This window comes from Aristolochia californica, unplaced genomic scaffold (assembly GCF_029961685.1).
Source record: "Aristolochia californica isolate CCGP_79_NKW_82.1479 unplaced genomic scaffold, dmAriCali1.0.hap1 SCAF_5, whole genome shotgun sequence".
Classification (NCBI taxonomy): Eukaryota; Viridiplantae; Streptophyta; class Magnoliopsida; order Piperales; family Aristolochiaceae; genus Aristolochia; species Aristolochia californica.
In genome coordinates, this window is record NW_027182214.1 from 38774037 (window position 1) to 38797495 (window position 23459).

Genomic DNA, 23459 nt, shown 5'->3' on the forward strand with positions numbered 1-23459 from the left:
ATAAGGGAGGAGGCCAGCTCGTGGCCTTATCCTTGTGGGTCTCAAGTGATCTTCCAACTCATATTGATAAGATTCCAGCTCATGGTATCTTTGTGGGTCCCACTTGATATTCAAGTCTTCTAACTCATTTCAGCTTGTGCTTCTTATCTTCTTAACTCATGCTAGCTTGGGTGAGGACTCTTTTTGGCATCCCACGTCCTCATGGTGGGTCTCACCAGCTCATGCACCATGGTGGATCCCACATTGTAACACTCCCCTTCTAGTTGGGGGTGAGAAAATATCGTAGATGCCCAGCTTCTGCAGATGGTAGACATAATCTTATGAGTGACTGGCTTGGTGAGAATATCTGCAACTTGACTTTGTGATGATATATGCTTTAGAGATAAAAGACCCACTAGGAACTTTTCTCGTATAAAATGGCAATCCACTTCAATGTGCTTTGTTCCTTCATGGAATACTGGATTTGATGTAATGTGTATTACTGTTTGATTATCACAATATAGATCCATTGAAGCTTCTTTTTAGAATCCCAATTCAGTGAGAAGAGATCTTATCCATAGGAGTTCACTAATAGTGTGTGTCGTGGTCTAAATCTGGAAACCAGTAACATGAAGTAATAAAAAAAATAATGAAGGAACATATCTCACGCTTTTTGATCTTCCTTCACAAGGAGCCTTTTATGAGTGGTGTTGATCATATCTTCATAGAGCATTCCTTTTATTGTAGGGATCCTAAATTTAATGCTCTGATACCATGTTGAATTTAAGATCCCTTTTTCCAATATTCCGAGGAAGGGAAGAGATAAAGAAAAATAAGAAAAGGGGAAGAAAGCACTCAGGTAGAGAGAAGAAAACAAGAGGAACAAGGTGTGCGCCAAGCAAAGAGAGACAAAGATTTACTCAAGAGAGAATTATAGAACTTTATTAATTCCGAGTTACAACACCACTATTTATAGTAGAGGAAGTGATAGAGTCCTTCTACAGTTAACCTTTAAATCTCTTAATTACATTCCAACTCTAACTCTTCAAGATAAGTCTATCATGGAAGGATAAAACAATCTAATAGAGTTCTAATATAAGTTGAACTATAACTCTTCTTCAAGAACATGGACATAAGGGAAGAGGCCAGCTTATGGCCTTATCCTTGTGGGTCCCACGTGATCTTCCAGCTCATATTGATAAAATTCCAGCTCATGGTATCTTTGTGGGTCCCACTTGATCTTCAAGTCTTCTAACTCATTTCAGCTTGTGCTTCTTATCTTCTTAATTCGTGCTAGCTTGGGTGAGGACTCTTCTTGGCATCCCACATCCTCATGGTGGGTCCCACATTGTAACAAGGTTTTAACCCTAAAACTTTAACCTAATTACATCAATGCCATCTCTATGAGATGATATGTGGGCCTATGGGTCTTCTCCTTGATCCGTGGGCCTTAACCCCGTCTTCTATATCTCTTGGATGCATGGATCTTCCTTGGTCTTATGGGCTTGGTCCCATCTTCCAACACACTTGGATATGTGGGCTTTCCTTGGTAGTGTGGGATTGGGTTCTATCTTGCAACACTTCCCCTCAAGCTAGGGGTGAGAGAACAACATGAACTCCTAGCTTGCTGCAAATGATGTATAAAATCTTTTTTTGTATAAAATGAGACATCTTCCAATATGCCTTTATCTTCCAACACTCCCCTCACGCTGGTGCTCTCTTCCATGAGGCCCAGCTGGCCAATTTAGGGGGTTATAAAATAGATGTAATAATAAGTTCCTCTGTCATGGGGCCCCAACCGTTGACATTTGATATTATTTATAGGGTATTAAGTTCTTCCGTCATGGAATCCCAACCATTCACATTTGATATTTTTGACAGGGGTATTAAGTCCCTCCGTCATGGTAACCCAACCATTGATATTTGATATTTTTGACGGGGGTATTAAGTTCCTCCGTCATGGAATCCCCAACCATTGACTTTTGATATTTTTGACGAGGGTATTAAGTTCCTCTGTCATGGAATCTCAACCATTGACATTTGATATTTTTGAAAGGGACAAATAAATGATGGTATGAGGCCACCACTTCTTCAATAATAATGTCTCATCCAAAGAGACACAATAGCAGCAGCTGAAATGGGCTTGGGCCCATATAACACGAACCAAAAATCCTTGTAAAATTGACCCATGAAATAATCTAATGCAAGTATATGTACCAAATAAGATGTTGACCAAGGAATAATCTGTCAATTCTTCAAAATAATAATTCGGCCAGAGAAAAATTTATCGAGTCACGCCAAGTCAAATAGTAGACTAATATATCTGAATCGCTGCAGAAATATGTATAAAATTTGGTCTAGACATGTATACCAAGGCAAAATATAAGTGGCCCGAGTCAGATTGACCCAGACCCGAGTTGGTCTGGGTTGACTCGGCAGAACAAGAGCATCCTCAATTAATTCAGCCCGGTTTGTTGGGTTGACTCGAACGGGTCTGGTTTGAGTTGGTCTTCACCATAAATTAAAACCAGTTTCCTAAGGAAATATTAATTTGGCAAAAATATCTTCCCCATGGCAATTGCTTCCCAACAGCGTGGGAGAGCAGTCGTCTTCGAGAAACGACAACAAGATAGCGGAGAGATAATTCTGCCCAGCTCGGTATGGAAGGGCAGCGAAGAACAACAACTTCCAGAAAACAGCAACGCAAAATCTTTCAAAGATTTCCAGCGTTGATTCAGGCAGCTCTGTAGAGTGCAAGATGATAGCAATGCTGCAATGGAGAGACGAGAGCCAACTCTGTACTTCCAGAAATATAATACCAAGATTGAATCAAGAAGCCAAATAAGTAAGCCGAGGATAGATTTCCTAAGACCAGTAAACCAGATAAGCTCAACAAAGTCCACAAAGATACACTGCCAATGAGAAAATTTCCACAGAAAGTCAGAGACAGAGCGGAAATCTCTCTTTAGCATTCTGCTTATGCTTCGGTACCAATCTGTCAGAGATGCTTGATTGACGATAGACACCAGCAGTAGTTCTTCTAGAAAAAAAATACCGAAGACCAATTCTGGATTTTTGAAATAAGATTAAGGTTAACTTGTTAGAGTTTGTGGTCTGAATTTAGTACTTGGCTTTCCGCTACCTAACAGATCGGTCTTTTAGCTAGTAATGGCTAGGCATTTGACATGGTATTAGAGTTGAGCACCACATTCTGTGTTTGAATCCTGGTGGAAGCGGTAGGGAACGGGAACGGTGGGTATCAGAGTTGGCAGTGGTTTCATCCACTGCTAGTCTTTGGATAAGTGCTTTACTTTCCGTACCTAATAGACCGGTCTTTTGGGTTGTATTGGCTAGGCGCTTGACATGGTATTAGAGTTGGGCACCACGTTTCGTGTCCGAATCCCGGTGGAAGCGGTAGGTAACAAGAACGATGGGTGTCAGAGCTGGGTGGTTCCGTCCACCACTGATGGGTTAGGAACTTGGTTTTCCGCACTTAAAGGACCAATCTTTTGGGTAGTATTGGCTAGGCGTTTGACATGGTATCAGAGTTGGGCACCAAGTTCCACGTTCAAATCTCGGAGTGTAGCGGTAGGGAATGAGAACGGGAACGGTGGGTGTCAGAGTTGGTGGTCTAGGTTAAGTACTTAGGTTTCCGCTACCTAATAGATCGGTCTTTTGGGTAGTATTGGTTAGGCATTTGACATGGTATCAGAGCTGGGCACCACATTCCGAGTTCAAATCCCGGAGTGCAGTGGTAGGGAACGGGAATGGTGGGTTTAGAGTTTGTGATATGGGTTTAATACTTGGCTTTCTGCTACCTAACAGATCGGTCTTTTAGGTAGTATTGGCTAGGCGTTTGACATAACTCACTGGAAGGAAGATGGTGGAGATTTCGACAGTGGGAAGATACGAATCTATCTTTGAAGATAGATTTCCACAGCTGAAAATTACCCTCTTTTGGCGACGATGTTGGGAGGAAACTCCAACCTTCGATAGACTTTCGTGCCTCGATTTGTGGGTTGATCACGGGGCCAACCATTGTGGCCATGGTTCCAGTGGCTAATATTAAAATTCCCTCTCTTTCTACATCTATATCGAGATTCCCTATCTCATTTTGATTTCTAGAGACAAAGAAGAGCAAGAGATACAATAGAGACCTTGCTATCGATTTGTCTAACTCTGCTGCTTCTTCTCATTTTTCAGAACTAGATACAACAGAGTGCAGAGAAAAACATGTGGAGACGTAGATGCAAGAGATAGTGATCGGCTTTGTAACTGGTTTCCTAGCTCAAATTCTCTATTGGCTAACGCTATAAATGATAAACCAGCAATTTGATTTCAGCAAGATTTCAGAATTGTGATTAACTAGAGAAAGGCGAGAAGGAATTGATATGCATTCTAACCGTCTTCTGCTACATTTAGCAATGGACTAGAAACAAGGACTATATAATCAGTAGAGAAAAAAATACTGAGAATCTGAAAAATAAGGAGACAAAGCTGAGGCACACACCCAATATTAAAAATTAGAAATTCTAAAAATCATACTACGAGTCCTGAAAATCCTCATGGAGAAAAAGGGAGAGAGACCCATTGGAAGAAAACTGGATGAAGAAGAGGTTATGGACTTGATGTCCTAATCCTCCCCCTTTTGCTCTATTTATAGATTAATGAAGCTAATGTTTTACAATAATACCCCTGAACTTAGGGTTTAGGGTTTAGTGTTTTAACCTTGGAACTTTAACCTAATTACATCAATGCCATCTCTATGAGATGATCCTTTATTTACCATCCTGCCATAATATTATGTGGGCCTATGGGCCTTCTCCTGGATCTGTGAGCCTTGAGCTCGTCTTCTATATCTCTTGGATGCATGGGTCTTCCTTGGTCTTATGGCTTTGGGCTCATCTTCCAACACATTTGAATATGTGGATCTTCCTTAGTTGTGTGGGCTTGGGGCCTATCTTCCAACACAATTTCTATTTTTTTAGAGATTGCTTAGTAAACTATTTATAATCTATTGAACAGAAATAGATCTCAACTGTAACATAATCCATTTTTGGCCGGATCCATTTGTGAAAGAGTAGAGTAAGTAAAAAACATATCTAATTTTGAACCACTAATAAAAAAAAAGAGGATAAATGCTTAGGGGAGTGAAATAGGCCTTTTATTGGGGAAAGAGGGACTTGAATCCTCACGATTTCCCATTCTGTTTCTCCTCTTCGAAGATAGATTTTGTCCTTTGGATGGTAAAAGTCAAGAGTGCCCTTGATACGATGATGATCACCATAAGGTAAATGGTGTATGCCTTCGAATCTTTTAAAGAGGAGAAACATAATAGAATCTTTTAATAATCAAGAGTAGCCTTCAAGGATGAATAAGAGAGGGTAACAGTGATTTAATTACAACTCCTTTATTACGGTCCCGAATCTGACACATGGATTCATAGGGAGACATGGAGAGGAAGGCGAAGATCAAGCCAAAGGGAAGCTTGAAAACCCTAGAGCTTGTTGAGGAGAAATCTAAGCATGTTTAACCTAAAATTAACCTAAAATCAATGCTTATTTTTCTCATTACTCTTATCCCTTAAATAGGGTTCATCATGTTAGGGTTTAAGATAAAATATTACAAAAATACCACTGTAAATAAAATATTAAAAAAATACTCCTATAAATAAAATATTCCAAAAATACTCTTGTGGCCTAAAAATAAAATAAATAAAGTAATTTAAAAAATAAAATAAAATAATAATGTTATTGTGTTCATAACATTACACCCCCCCTGGAAGAACGAGCTTGTCCTCAAGCTCGAAAGTAGGGTCATGTATGCCGACGTCTCCCTCTATTCCCAAGTAGTATCCGTGGTAGCTATGTCTGCCCTCTAGACGCCCGAACTGGAGCAATCCCTCTAGAAACAATTTTTTTTTAAGACCGATACTGTAGCTTCTTTAAAAATGAAATATCATCAAATTCAACAGCCTCGGTATCCCATAGAAATGATCCAAAAGCAACAACTTCCAACACCAACATCATAATCCCAGACAGTGGTACGTTACAACTGTGTCGTGAAAAGTATCAAGTGAACCATCCTGAAAATGTCTGATATCCGACCTCCCAAACAAAGCTTGTGTGTGTTGCTCTATCAAAGAGATAGATGCTTTAGACTGTACAGTGGCATATCTGCATCCAAGTGCATAACAGAAGACCTCAATATATATGACGTTGCCTCCATGAACTCCAATTGACTTTTTTCAAAATTATCTTCCACCGTAATTTGAACCATTGAATCCACATCTCAAAGCTGAACCCTAGGGCTTGCACCTTCGATGATCATCTGATCATCTTCTCTCATGTTCTCTAGAAGATTTTTCATAGTGCTCTCAAGTTGAAACCTCGGATCGACCCTTCGAAGAAAAGACCCATACATTATGGATGCTGCATAAAGTTTTCGTAGCTTTAGCTTACTGATTTGAACAATAGTGTTGAGAGAGATTCTTTCTCTAAAACAATCAAGAATCTACATGTCAAACCAACTCAAAGGGAGTGAAGATGGAAGGAAATTCAAATGGTTGTCTTAAAGAACGAGAGGCCAATGCAAGATGTCCTACCAAACGATGATTGCAAACACATCTCTTTGCTTATTAGATTAGAAGATTAATGTTGGAATTAAAGTTATACATATTAAATGTAGTTTTCAATCAATAATCAATCAAGATTTAACCTTTAGTAAAGTTTTAAAAATTCAAAACTTTTGTGATATTTATTTACGAACACAAGATGCATTTTGTTGGCAAAACTTCAACACAGGAAAACTTTCCTCTTTGGCAAAAAAACTTTATGATGGTTTCTCTACCTGCAAAATGAATTCCAACAACAAAATAATTTGTGTAGCCAATTTTTTTTTCATGCAAAAAGAGGATTCCTGGGGGGATGTGTGGACCCCACTGAAAAGAAAAGAAAAAACAAAGAAAAAGGGAGAGAAATGTATTATCTATTGTTTGGCAAAAAAAAATCATTAAGAGAAAAGAAAATAACTTTATCTCTTATTTAATAATTTTCTCTCACAAAAAGATGGATTTTAGGAAGAAAATAAAAGAAATAGAAACTTGAGAGAAAATTTTAATCATCAAAATTTAAAAATATTACTAACTTTTTCTTTTCTTTTTCCACATGTATTCAAACAATAAAAAATACATTTCTCTTCCATTTTCTCTTTGTTTTTCATACGCCTCCAAACAAGAGAATAATGTTTTTTCTTCTTTCTGTTATTTTCTCTCCACTTTCTGTGTTCCAAACATAGCCTAGGGAAATTCATTTTTTGTTAGGAAAATAGTTAACCAAGAAAAATGACTTTCGTTTGAGAAAGTTTTTATTAAGGTCATGTCAACAAATAACTTGTTCGGAGTAGAATTCATATGGGCAAAATTTGAATTTCATGATGAAAAGTTAGAGTTTAATAGGCACATTTACACTCATCCCTCTTGTTGCAACTACCCTTAAGTGTACCTAATGGACATTCTAGTGATCCACTCCATCTGCAATTCTCTACTCAAGCATGCCCATCCATTTTAGGTGACCCTTTCATGAATTTGAGGTGAGTTCACACATTATATATTATATATATATATATATATATATATATATATATATATATATATATATATATATACATGAAGTAGTTTTTTGCTAGAAAATAAAACATATGTATCTGCGGTATTTGCATTCCACTAATAAAACATTTTTACCTACATAATAATTATTATACAATTTTTTATAAACTTTTGTTTGTGGAATAGATTTTCCACTATAAAATTAAATTACATATATTAAAATATTATTTCCTGTTCCTTTCATAGTTGTTTCTTAAAACATAAAAGTATTATTTTTATTTATATAATAATAATAATAATTAAAATATTAAACTGAGTTAAAAGGTATGCACTTTTTAAACATTTAATATATTATAAAATAAAATCATTTAAAATAAATAAGATGAATAATGTTTAACATAGATTGAAATTTTTTTATATATTCATATATGTCCAATATCCACGTATGCATATTTTTAATTTCAGTAATGCTGAAATATATTAAAAAAATTCAATTTTAGATAATATGAATAATATATCACTACCAATAAACAATAAAATCTAAATATACCTAAGACATGGCAGTAATTTACTAAAATAATATTATAGTAATATGAAAAAACATAAAATGTTGCAATGAATTTGTTAAAACAATGAAATATTAAAACATCATAAATTACTTTAAAATATTAAAAATAATAATTAAATTAAAATAAATTGAAATAAATTAAAAAATAGGGATTAGGAAATTTACCATCTCCCAAAAAGTTCCTTTTTTTTTAGGAAACATTTCTAAATTTTTATGAGATAGAAAGAGAAAATAATAGGTTTAATAAAAGAATAAACTTAAAAAAGAATATTCAATAAATTTTAAAATAAAATTTATAATATAAAATATGAAATATATAATTATTTTAAAGGATTTGTGTAGGAACATTTCTTTGTTAAAGCCAAAAGGTGTAGACACCTAGAAACATTTAACTTTTATAAAAATAAAAATAATAAATAACTAAAAATTTTCATTTAGTTAAATAAATATAAAATATAAAATATTTAATTTTAAAATTAGAATTTTAAATTATTTTAAATAATTAAACCAAAAAATTCATTTCCTTAAAAAATTTCCTCAATTACTGTTCTTGTAATTTTGAAAAGTTCGATTTGGTAGTGTTTTTATCATAAAGATAATAATTTTTTTATTTTATATAAAGATATTTTATATTTAGCATTAACTTGTACTTATAATTTCATATATTTTAATAATTCCTATGATTACTAATCATTTAATAGATAAATATTTAGGTGATGGTTAAATTACAATTGGGTTGGTGTACTTATATACATTAGGTGGACTTAGTTCTTAGAACTTTTTTAGTTTATTTCATATTCATATACTTCTATAGTATTAATTAGTGTCCATTATTTTATCTTTACATATGTATTTTTTATTGACCTAGGTTGACTCATTTTCTGATTTTGATGATACAAAACTCAAGCTAACTACCCTAAAAATTTTCAATTTATAGTATTTTAGATGCATTTCCTTCAAGTGACTCACTTACAATGTCTACGAGGGAGAACTGGCTAATCAAACACAAGACCAAGAGCGAAAATGAAGACTCAGTCATATAGAAGAAGCACCTTGGAGAGGAATGAAGTTTTGAGAAGCAAGAGTTTAGGCAAAATACAAAAAAAAAAAAAAAAATAGAATTTTAGTTATGTAAATTGATTAGCCATCAAGTTTCCTAACCTTAGGTATGAATTTATTTTTTATGTAGAGAAAATGTAAAATATATGCAAAACATATTTCAAATATCAGTCAAACGTTTTGGAACCCTTCACTCCCATAGAATTGGCCTAAATCATGTTTTGCAATTAATTCTATACACTATAAAACAACATGGTTGATCAACTTGTATCAGGCTTAATCGATCATATACGTGTTGACTGAGCGTTGACTCCCTTCTTGATTTTAACGATAGCAACACATAATTGAGCTAACAATTGTAAATCTAGTATTTTATATACATTTCCTTTAAGAGAGGCTAAATTCAAAGTCTAAGCATTGAATTGACACATGCTTCTCAAATACCTCAAACTCCATGGAATGTCAAAGCACTCTTGAAGAAGCACCCTTAGAAGAAAAATAAAAATTGAAAAGTAGATTTTAGGAATTATTGAGAAATTTCAAAATTCAGTCTATGTAAGAGAGCAACCCAATTCTTTCAAAATTTGACGTATAATGTAAATTTTGGAGTTTTAGGACATATATGCATTCAAACATGTTTTCATCAAAGCATATAAACATTTCACACATGTTAAAACCACTTAGGATTACAAATTCCCATGTTTTAAAATTCACATAGTGAATTGACACTAGAATGATCAATCAACATATACCAATTATCGATCAACCAAAAGTGCATAGGCCAAAAATATAAAGCATGATCAATCAACCAGGGTCAATAGATCGATCAACCTTTAGAGAATGATCGATCATACAGAACCTTGTCAATAAGGGACATAAAACATGATCGATCATAGACGGTTATTGATCGACCATGCTTGTTATTCGCTTTTAGGAGGAATTCTCACTAATCGATCATACCATGAACATTGATCGATCAACTTAAATTGTCAAATACAACTTGAGAAAATATTGATCGATCATACCATCAATCAACGTCACTTTTAGACAGAAATATAGGTATTATACAATAATTAATCAATGTAAAATCAGCTTTTTCCAAACAAGTAAAAAATGGCTAGTTTGGCTTGGGGAACTTTTAAATACCCCACAAAACCTCCCATTGAAAAGTTAATGAACTTTTATTGGCATACCTACTTCAATTTATTCTCAATAATTTGAAAATCCTTCGAAGGTCCTATTTTGAGAAAGAGAGTTATACTTAGCAAAACTTTGTCATTCCTTTCTCAATCCAACTCCTTGCACTCATAATTAGTCAAGCTCTTATCTATTCCATTGTGCATCAAAGGCTGGAAGGTTGGAACTCTCAAGGAGAAGGGTATCTCTCCAAAATTCAAGGGTGTAAGGTTCATTAACTCCTTCAAACCAAGTGTATGCTAAAATCTAGGTAATAACTTGGATAGATTAAGTTATAATTTTTTATTTTAGCATACACTTGGTTTGAAGGAGAATAAAAATCTCTTCCTTGTAATTCCACTCTAATAGAATGATTATTAGCAAAATTTCCAAAACACTGGTTTTCAGGTGGTGAATAACAATAGGAGAATATCAATAACAAAACTTCTAATAGGTTCATCTAGAACCTTGAAAATTCTAAATAGAAAGGCTTGCTAGTGCTGAAATCTAGCTAATCTCTTGGACAAATTAAGTTATAATTATTTATTTAAGCATACACTTGGTTTGAAGGAGAGTCAAAATCTCTTCCTTGTAATTCGACGCTAATAGAGTGATTATTAGCGGAATTTCCAAAACACTAGTTTTTGGGCAATGAATACCAATAGGAGAATATCAATAACAAAACATTTGTTGTTTAATTGTGGTGTGGGAATTTTTCTCTATTCATTTGCATTTTTATTTAATTTAATTCTTGTACACATTAAGTCTCAAAATTTCCACCAATTGAAGAACGACATATTCTACATCCTCTCTTTGGTGTGGTCCTAGTCAAACTGGTCGCCTCCAAAGCTTCCTAACGAAGGCTTATGCCCACCAGATCCTACCGATACCAAGTATAAAGCCATGAAGTAGACCACCAGGTGTACCCTTTTTTTATTTATCACACATGTTTCACTTGCAAGGCTTCAAGCTTGGGGTGTGAATCAAGATGTTGTCAATAGACTCAACCCCTGTTTTACAAAGACATGCAGTAATCAATCACTCCATTTGATAAAAACAGTAGCAATGTTTATAAATCATAAGGAAACGACTTTCTTCTTTGGTTATTTTCCTGTTTGCGTGACACAGTTGGTTTATTTAAGTGTATTTGATAGATTCTACATTCTTATTGATTAAATTATGGAATACAATAGGTTTTAAGATGAGGTCGATGATGGATGAAAAGACAATTGCTTTGAATCTTCCCAAGTAAGCATTTGCCAGAAACCCTCCGATCAATAGTATTATTTTTTATACTCCTGGCTAGGGTTGGCATCGAACTGAGCCGGTTCGCGAGAGGCTCGAGCTCGATAAAACCCTAAACTCAAACTGAATTGGAGTTCAGGTTAGGGCTAGTTTAAGTAAATGAGATGACCTCAAGCGAACCGTGGTTCGTTTGAGTGGTTCAAGAGTCGGCTCCTTACTTAACGAGCAATTTTGATTTTCAGGGAATCGAATTAGGCTCTCTATCTTCAACAATTTTGCCTCTTCCTCTTTGGGCTTGATTTTGACTGCCGACTTTTTGTCTTCAATTTTGATTTCATGGAATCAGTGGCAAAATTGGAAGCAAATCAGTGATGGCAATGAGAAGTTCACTTAGCCGGATCTTCCCAAGCCTAAACAGAGAAAGAAGAGGTGTGCAATCTGCCCCTTTAGGTTAGTTTTTGTTTTTATTCGATTTTTACCTCTATTTCTACCATTTCATCCTCAATCTCCTCATTCTTCATCTTGAATCGTTTTTTTGTAACCGAGGATTACAAAGGAACAATCTCTTCGTTCTTCGTCTTCTACAATTTCTTACTCAAATCTCTTCGTTCTTCATCTTCTCGGTGAGGAACAAATCACAAAGGTGAAAAGAGCCCGTTGAAAAGTTATGAGATAGAAGGAAGCTCATTTGCCCTATGTCCCCTTTCTCTCTCTCGAATAGACATGCTTGCGGCTAGAGGAAATTGTTTCTGCTTTAGACAGGTTCCGCCAACAGAAAGTTGTTCTAGGCAGGCGCATCCCGTAGGTCAAATCAGCCCGCCCCTTATTTTTTCATGAATTATTGCCATTTTTTTTAGTTTTAATGGTGATTTTAGAGTTATATTTTTTAATTTTTAGGACTCAATGGATTTAGCTCATGGAGAAAAAGGGAGAGAGACCCATTAGGAGAAAATAGGAGGAAGAAGAGGTTATGGACTTAATGTCCTAACCCTCCCCCTGAAACTCTATTTATAGATTAATGAAACTATTTTATTATAATAATACCCATGAACTTAGGCTTTAGGGTTTATTGAATTTAGGATCCCTTTTCCAATATTCTGAACAAGGGAAGAGAGAAAGAAAAAGGAGAAAAGGCGAAGAAGGCTCTCGGGTAGAGAGAACTCTCCAAGATAAGTCTATCATGGAAGGATAACACTATCGAAAAGAGTTCTAATATAAGTTGAACTATAACTCTTCTTCACGAACATGGACATAAGGGAGGAGGCCAGCTCGTGGCCTTATCCTTGTGGGTCCCAAGTGATCTTCCAGCTCATATTGATAAGATTCCAGCTCACGGTATATTTGTGGGTCCCACTTGATCTTCAAATCTTCTAACCCATTTCAGCTTGTGCTTCTTATCTTCTTAACTCATGCTAGCTTGGGTGAGAACTCTTCTTGGCATCCCACATCCTCATGGTGGGTCCCACCAGCTCATGCACCATGGTGGGTCCCACATTGTAACACCCCCCATCAAGCTGGGGGTCAGAAAATATCATAGATGCCCAGCTTGATGCAGATGGTAGACATAATCTTGTGAGTAACTGGCTTGGTGAGAATATTTGCAACTTGACTTTGTGATGATATATGCTTTAGAGATAAAAGACCCACTGGGAACTTTTTTTGTACAAAATGGCAATCCACTTCATTGTGCTTTGTTCCTTCATGGAATACTAGATTCGATGTAATGTGTATTACTGCTTGATTATCACAATATAGATCCATTGAAGCTTCTTTGTAGAATCACAATTCAGTGAGAAAGGATCTTATCCATAGGAGTTCACTAACAGTGTGTGCCATGGCTCTGTATTATGCTTTTGCACTAGACCGTGCTACTACGTTTTGCTTCCTGCTTCTCCATGTAACCAAATTCCCTCTAACCATCGTATTAAATCCCCAAGTAGATTTCCTGTCATCCGAGGATTCAGCCCTATCAGCATCTGAGAATCCTTCGATGTTGAAGTGACTATGATTTTTATAGAGAAACCATCTTCCTGGATCTCCTTTAAGATATCATAATATCTGTTGGAAGATAAGCTCAAGCCCAAAAGACCAAGGAAGGCCCACATATGTAAGATTATTATAAGATGGGCCACACGACCAAGGAAGGCCCACAAGATGGGCCCAAACCCATAAGAAGTAGGACCCACAATGATTACCATGAGCTGGCATCCTTATCACATCAATTGGAAGATCAAGAAGGACTCACAAAAGTATCTTTATCTTAGGGTCACGACCAAGAAGATTTTTAGTTTGAGTTATGTTTGTCTTCTATCAATATTGAGTTATTTATTTATGTTAAGACTTACCTTAAGTGTTAGAGTTAGGATGTAATTGGAACAAGGGTAGTTTTATTGTAATTGGACTCTACTACCTTCCTCTAATATAAATAGAGGTTCATGTATTCTGATTACAACAAGTTATTGATGTCAATGAAGAATTTTACTTTTTTATAAATTCAACATGGTATCAGAGCAGGTTCTGTGAGTTGACTTGGTCAGCTCACGGAGGTAATGTGATCTTTTTCTCTAAACCCTAAACCCTAGGTCTAGGTTCGTAGTTATTTTTTTTAGTCCCTACACCTATAGTTTTCTTTGAGTTTTTTTAACGAGAGAGCATGGGACACATCCAGGAAAGAATGATTGTTAGAAATCTACTTTAGCCTTTTCACCTAGGACACAACAGGGCCAGTTCCCCTTGGGTAATGACCAGTTTCTCATTTTAGCCCAGTGGGGTAGAGACGATAACCATAGTTCGCCTTAAGGTCTGTTTGGAACGCTAGAAAATAAAAGAAAAGAAAAGAAAAGAAAAAAGAGAAAAAAAGTTACACATACTCCATTTGGATCCATATAGAAACCAACAATCCCCACGCTCGAAAAAGCAAAGCTCAAAACATTCACATATTGGCCTATTGTTTTAGATTGATCCATTCATTCATGATTACATATGAAGGATTAAAATAATACTTACCGGTACCACTATGTTGGTTTTGTGTTAGGTAGAAGGAAGGGTTGAGCTTTCCTCAAGAAGTACTAACAGAAAGGGATAACAGTATTGGGCAAGCATATTGGCATAAGGAGGGAAGGAAGCTTGTTAGCTCATCGGCTAAGGAGGATGGAAATATATGAGATTTCAAATAAGCCCGGAATTTTTTTCTCTATCCCTTTCTATTTCTTCTCTCGTCTCTTGCAATTCCATCATTTTAAGATGCAAAATATTATAACTAAGAGAGAAACAGTAGAAAATCACTTTTTTTCTTTTTTTTCTAGGGGTTCCAAATACAAATATGGTTGAAAATTCAAAACCATAACTTGTTTTGTATGGATAAATTTGCAAGATAAGTTGATGGGGTGAGCTGGTTCCCCACATTATAGTAGGGGTCGATCAGCATTCAAGTGTCCTTTTATAAAGGGATTAGGTTGGATCAACAATGGAGTGTTGACAAGTAAAAATATGTTAAAAAGTGAAATGATTGAATGGTTTTCCTTAGTTCAAACACAGAATATCGGAATTCCATGTGGTTGCTTCTCCATTACAACTTGAAAGTCAAACTAGAGATGTTGAAAGTTTCAATTACTAATACTACACACATATCCATCTCATTTCACCAAAGGAATCTAACCCAAACCAGTTCGCAAATAGTTCAAAAAAAACTTGGCCCAGTTCAGTTTTTACTTAAAATCGGTTAGAACTTAAATTTGAAATAAGGCTCGTTAAGTATAACAAGTCAATCTTGAGATTTTCCAAATTCGGCTTGTTAGCTCGTGAACAACTTTTACTCTAATTGCTCTCATGAGTTTCCTCTTTAGTTGGTTGATGATTATTTTTATTTACCTCAAACCACAAAGTCGATCAATTGTTTAGCACTTTTAAGTCCCTCAATATCTTATATTATTACTAGCCAATAAAATAAACATTATTGATGGAGGGGTTGCTCTTTTTTATTAGGTCTATTAAATTAGCTATTGTATATGAGTATGCTCCATTGCTAAGTTTTGGACTCCTCTGCAATAATATGCAGTTCAATGGTACTAAGCCCATCAATATATTTTCTTTATTTATTTTTGTATTTTTAAATATATGTTGAGCTCGAAACCGGCTCAAGCTCGCTCTTGAACTCATTTAAAATTTTTAAGCTCAAGGTCAAGTTTAATTTTATGCTCAACACTGAGCTCGAGCTCCAACTTGACGTTTTAAAGTCGAGCCAAGCTCAAACCTATACACAAGTTCAAGTTTGGCTCGACTCGATGCCACACCCAGTCAAGCATTCAAGTATCCCTTTATAAAGGGATTAGGTTGGAGCAACATGCAAGTGTCCGCAGGTACAAACATGTTAAAAAGTGAACCGACCCAACGTTTTCATTGGTCCAAACACAGAATATCAGAATTCCTTGTGATTGCTTCTCCGTTACAACGCGTAAGCTAAACCAGAGAAGTTGACATTTTCAATTTCTAATACTACACTACACATATCCTTATCGTCTCACCTTGAAACTAGGGAATAAGGTCACTAGCTAATCGAAACATATTTTTATCTTTATTAAACACTCAATTAAACCCTTTTTTGCTTACACGTGGGGATATAAATACAAAGAGATAGAGATCAGAATCCCGAGGTGAAGGCCACGAAAGAGAAAAAAAATGAATTGGTTCCTCAGAGAATCTCGGAAGGATATTAGTGAGTCTCTGACTTTCTGAACTCTGATCAAACCAAAAATCGGATTTTGGGTTTAGTTAATGCAAGTTAACTCGATCAAACCAATCCTTCTGAGAAGAATCCAACAGGGGGAAAGAGCTTTGTTAAACGAACTGTGAATCCTGCTCCGTTGCAGCTCTCCTCCACCTCCACAATTGGGTCGGACAGAAGATAAATTCCAGTATAGCCGGCGTATTAGTAGTCATCCCCAGTCTTCGTCTACCTTGGTCGACTAATACAGCTGTAACGCAAGTTGAAGGACGGAGACAAGATGGATTACTACAAAACAAAGGACAAATCCTCTTCTGAACAACTATTAACAAATCTGTCGTTATACTCTCAAACATCACCAAATCAACAAAGGAACCTACGACATACACTTTAGACTTTTGAACTCTTCTTTTTCTGGGTTTATTCAGCCGTACGGTGGCTCCCAATGGCGGGTTTTGAGGGAATCTTGTCAACTTTGATTCACAGACGTATTTGTTTGTCGTCGGTTCGTCCGTTCGTTTGTTCGTTCGTTGTACTGATATTTTATTTCACAGGAAGACCGGTCTCAGAAAGAGAGAAAATAACGGCCGGTCGGATCCTAGTGCCTATGCCTGTAGTTTGTTGTTTGTTTCGTTGAAGCAGTGAGGTGAATTTTTCAAAGTTACTAAATGGCTGTGCTTGTACAAAGAAGAACTCAAATTTATTATTGTTGAATACATGATACAACAGCCGAGCGAGTGAGGGTGCTGCTGCTCCGAGCCATTCGTCACCCTCTTCTTCTACTAGATCCAATCTGTTACTGTTTAAATCCTTAACGAACCAGTTAGATCCACCACTATGGTAGAATCTAGGGGTGACATCGAGCCGAGCCGAACCCAAACCTATCTATGTTTGAGCCGAGTTTGATTTAAATATTTCGAGCCGAGCTTCGAGCCGAGCCTCGTCTCTGGCCTAAAATTGTTATCGAGCTGAGCCCAAAACTTTTAATCGAGCTTGAGCCGAGCTTCGAGCCAAACTCGAGTCTCAACATACATTTAAAAATTTTCAAAAAATATATATCAAATAAATTGTATATAAAATTATACATACATTTTACATAAAATTGGGCATAACCTATATATATATAATACATGCATAAGATTAGGCATAACCTTTTCTTAAAATTGAGCATAATCTATGTATATAATACCTGTATAAAATTCGGCAGGACCTCTACTTAAAATTGGGCATAATCAATATACATTATACCTGCATAAACACTCCATAAACACTCCATAAACACTCCATAAGCACTCCATAAAATTATCTATACATTTCATAAACACTCCATGAAATTGTTTATACACTCCATAAAATAGTCTAAACACTTCATACACTGCATAACATTATAAATAAACTCCATACAATAATCAAACACAATAAAATTAAATTAAATACCACTATCAATTTAAAATCACCCAAATAAAAACTATAAATCCATTATAAAATTACAAACTATAGTTGTTTTTCTTAATGCTAAAAAATAATATACGTCCCTGCATGAGCAAAATCTCCACCTATGGCAAAAACAAAAAAATAAAATTAATTATTGTCAGATAAAAAAATACTCTTCCACTACTAGTTACTTAATATCATTAAAAATATTAAAATTACCATGATGAGAGAAACATGAAAAATCATGTAGTTGGTAGCATTATCTCTACACTCTTCTTCTCGGGCTATAATCATAAAGCAAAATTTTAATAAATTAAGCTAAAAAATATCATAATAAATAATTAATCAAAGAAATTCACCTTTTGATTTTTCTTTACATCGTGAAGAACCTGAACCCAATCACTGTCACAAATCAAAGCTTGAACTGTATTTGGTGCCAAGGAAGAACGATATGAGTCTATTACTCTACCACCAGCACTAAATGTAGACTCTGAAGCTATTGTGGATATGGGAATTACAAGGATGTCTGTTGCCATCTTAGATAATACCCGAAATTTCATATGATTCACTTTCCACCATTCTAAAACATCAAAATCATATTGTGAAGTTTCCTCACAACTATACACACATTCTTCAAGATAAATTTCCAATTCTGACCTTGGTGAATTAACTATATCCTTTTGTTTTATATAACTCATTAACTTTGACCAACCTGAACTAGATGAAGGTCTACGACTTGTGAAAACACCCATAGAGCTAGTACTTGAAACAATCTCTTTATTTCTAATATTCACATTATATAAGGATACATATTCATCGTAGATCTCATATAAGGTGCGTCAAACTAAATTTATATTCATTGTAGCTTCCTCCTTAGAATATATCACCGAAAAACACACTTCGATCAACTTTAATTTGACCCTTGGATCCAAAACTGAAACAACAACCATCAATAAATTGCATTCACCATAGTACTTCTCAAATTTCTCTTTTATTCTACTAACCATTGTCCTAATGAAAACATTTTCATTTTTAGTAAAAATCTAGAACTTCTTTTACCCTATATACCTCACTAAGGTACAAATTAGAAGTAGGGTAGTCACTCCCAGAAATTATATTAGTAACTGCATTAAAAACTTCTAGAATCTCTCACACCATGTCAACCTTTTCCCATTCATCAAAACTTGGCAAGCAATCATAAGTTGGTTCTCTAACTTTAAATCTAGATAATGCATCTTTGAATTTTAATGCAGAAGACAACGTGTCATAAGTGGAGTTCCAACGAGTTGGACAATCAATAACCAACCTCTTTTCACCAAGTTCTAATTGTTGTACAATTTCAGAAAAAGTGCGAAGTCTAGCCTCAGACAAATTTATGAATTTGACACTTTCACACACATTATCAATGATATCCTTAATCTGAACAAGACCATCTTGGACTAATAAGTTCAAAATATGAGCACAACAACGCACATGAAACAACTTTCCACCACACACCAAATTTTTTTTACTTGAAAAATCTTGTTTCAAAACTCTGATAAAAACATCATTATATGCAGCATTATCAACTAAAATACTAAAAACTTTATTTTCGATCTTCCACTCTTTCAAACACTTGTAAATAACATTTTTTATATCAACGCCGAAGAGGAGGAACATGCACAAAACTCAAGATTCATTTTTGTAGCTTCCAATTACTGTCAATAAAATGCCCAGTAATAACCATATATTCAATCTTTTGATTTTGGGACTTCCAAAGATCCGTGGTAAGACTAATCTTGTTAATCTCTTTTAACAAAATTTTCAATTTCTTTTTCTCTGCCTCATACACCTCCATACACTCCTTCTTAATGGTCTTACGGGATATTTTCTCATAATTCATACTTGCCATCTTCATTACAAAATTAAATCCCTCCTCTTCTATTATCATGAGTGGATACTCATGCATAAGAATCCATTGAGCAATGAGTACTCTCATTTTAGCTTGATCATATTTCCTCCAAAATCCATAAAAGGAAGTCCAGATGGACTCTGATCAACATTAGACCCCGCTTCCACTGGTTGAAAGTTTAAGGTTTTTTGTTTTCTCATTGCCACTCTTCTACTAGTGCAATGTTTCAAATGTCAACTCATATGTGTGGTCACTCCACTACTAATAACACTCAAATTGATTTTACATTGAACACACTGAGCCTTTTTTTGTACCATTAAGTGATACTTCTTTGAATTCCAACCACACATGAGATTGTTTTTGTCTTTTTGAAGTATGGGTAGAGTCACCTTCATCCTCATTTATGGTAATTTCATCTGGGCCCACTTCTATGATAGAGGGTAGTGACTTTGGTGGAGTTGAGTCACTATTTATGGCCACACTAGAACTAATGTTAATTATTGATGTCAATTGAGGAAGTGTTGACATTCTTACTTCTACAAAAAAACAAAATTACAAATTAAAAACATAGAGAAAAGAAAGTTATCCAAACAACAAATATCCTACACATAATTTAAGATACTTGTCTATTCATAGAGGATGATACGTGACATTGTGACAATCGGGAACGACCCTTGCCTTTCAATGCAGCGGGGTCTCTTTGAGCCTGTAGCCTTGCACGCAATAGTTTCCAGTCCAATATACCGATCCTTTTTTATATATAAATGTAAAAACTTCTAAGAGAATGAAATAAGCACACCAACATTCTCTTCTAATATTTTGATGAAATTCAACCTCAATACCAATAAATTAATGATAAAAATGAAAAAAAAATTCAAACCTTACAGAAATAGAAAGTGTGTTCACCGTTCAGGGATATCTCCAAAAGCCTTTCCAAGAATGAAGGAGCACTACTGAAACGAAATGAGAGTTAGAAATTGTGTAGGGTTAGGTTGGCGAAGAAAAAAAAATAGAACATTAAATAAAAATCTTACCTCCCGTCGGACCGTCACTTTCGTCTCATCAGTGAGGAAGAACTTCGGATGAAGAAATCGAAGAGGAAGGATAAAAATTGATTACAAAAAAGAGAGATAATTTACTTCCATCTGTATCTAACGTATCAATTCAACGAAATATTGGGTCTAAAAATAAAAATTATGTACTGTATTCCGAAATGTTCTAATCTAATATGTATGATGAATACATGCTTACTAGACTTCTTACTAGTCTAACATAACAGAATTGGGTTGAGTTCCATATGCATAAAAAAAAGTTTTGTTTTGGTGAATAACAATTTAATTGTTATGGTTTTTTTTTGGACCACAATATTATATTTAGGAATAGGAAGAGTTCCATAGGAATAAGAAAAAGACACATGAAGAAAGAACAAGCTCTGATCACACCGGATAGGTTTTTTTTTACAGTTTTACAGTTAGGACATAATTTTTGTCTACACAATTGCTTCAAAGAGCATTTTATCGTAATTTTAATTCTCTAAAGTTATTGAAAAAAAAACAGAACCAAGTCACAATAGAAGCTGCAGAAAAAGATAAAGACTAATCATTGCATTTTGGATAAAAAAATCCACTACCAGATAAAATATAATTAATATGGACACAATCTATATGAACAGAGATCAATATAGTAGTGAACTAGCAAAAGTAGTGAACAGAGATCAAAATGTTGATAATCCACATATTGTGACTAGAAGAAGGGCTTTGAGACTTTGTCCACAGGAAAATCTTATAGGATACCAAATGTAGGACAACATATGAATGACGACTGTATAGAATGCAATGTTGAGCAAAGGATGAATGATCCTTTTCAGCTTAAACAGATTCTTAAGAGAGAACATAAGTTTTATGCATTTAAAACCAATACCGCTGATAACAATATAGGTGGAAATTGGAAGGTCAAAGTTTAGGCCTGTGAGTAACAAGATAATAATCAACTAAATGGTCTACTAAATTCTCTTCATGCTTAAAAAATACCACATGATAGAAAAAGATATGAGATAAACTTATTGATTGAGGAAAAAAGGTAAAAAAATGATTAAAATGATGTATTTAACTTTATCTGGAACATATACAATGAACCCCAGAGTCCTGTCAACCAAAGGTTAACTAAACTTACAGAAGATAAAAATGAAAAAAAAAAATCAACACTGAAATCACAATGGAAGAAAACGTACAGAAGATAAAAATGCAAAAAAAAAAAAATCAACATTGAAATTGCAGAGGAAGAAAACGTACAGAAGATAAAAATGAAAAAAAAAATCAACTCCAAAATCGCAGAGGAAGAAAACATATAGAAGATAAAAATGAAAAAAAAAATCAACACTTACAGAAATAGAGAGTGTTCGCCGTTCGGGGATATCTCCAAAACCTTTCAAAGAATGAAGGATCACTGCTGAAATGAAGCGAGAGTTAGAGATTTTGTAAGGTTAGGTCGGCAATGCAAAAAAAACAATAAATAAAAATCTTACCTCCCGTCGCACCGTGGCTTTCGTTCGTCGGCGAGGAAGAACTTCGGATGAAGAAATCAAAGAGGAAGAAGATAGAAGAGGAAGAAATCACAGAGGAAGACAAAAAAATCGAAGTCTTTGACAAAGATTGAGGAATCGGAGAGGGAGAGGGAGAACGAGGGATTTGAAGACCAAAATCCCCCGTTTCCCATGAATACCCACCGACGGACAGTGATTTCTACGAGAAAATCATGCTGAAATGGCAGAGAAGTATGGGTTCCCAGACGGCAGGATGGAAGGGAAGAGACGGGACACTCTGTCCCGATTTTTTTTTTAGAACTCCCCCGATTCCCGAATCGCCGCTCGTTAAAACGAGCCGGTTCATGAGCTGACGAGCCGAACCTGGCTCTGCTCGAGTTCGGCTTGTTAATCTAAACAAACCTATTTCTGAGCTTGAGCTCGGCTCGAGCTCAATATAAAACAAATCGAACTGATCGGGAACCGAGCCGAACTCGAGCGGCTCGCGAATCGGCTCGGTTCGAAGTCACCTCTAGTAGAATCATAGTGATCTCCATTGTTTTGATGATAAAAAAAGGGTACCTTAAAAGTATATTACTAATGGCATTATCTATTTAGTTAGAACATTTCTTCTAGCATGAACATTACGAGGTCTACGACAAAAACTCAAGAAAAAAAAATGTTAATTCAAGTTGCCAAGTCAAGGCCCAAAGCATTGAAAATTGTTTCTGAGAAGAATAACTTATAAAAAATAAAAAAAAGAATTGAACACTAGAGCTAAGTCGTGTAGAACATCCTAAAAACTAGAGGTGCCTCAAATCGCTCTGGCTCGAGTTCGTCTCAAGTTTGGATCGGTGCCGGCTCGGTATCTCTCGAGTTCGAGCCAAACTCGAGATTCGGAATCGGCTCGTTTAAATTAATGAGCTGAGCTCGACCGAAGCTAGGTTCGGTTCGACGGCTTGCGAGCCAGCTCGTTAATTTAATGAGCGGCCGGATTTGGGAAATTTTTTGGAATCTAGGTCTCGGAACCGCAAGAGAGTCGCGTCGTCTTCCATTCCATTCCGTCTCTGCGATTCCCATGCTCTTCTCTGCCATTTCCACTGATGAGGCTGTGGCTTATGGTGCAGTTGTTCAGGCTGCAATTCTGAGCGGCTAAGGCGACGAGAAGGTCCAAGACCTGCTGCTTCTGGATGTGAGTCTCATACGTGTTTCTTTCTTGTGTTTTGCCCTCTCGTTCGGGCAAATCTGCCTCTCTCC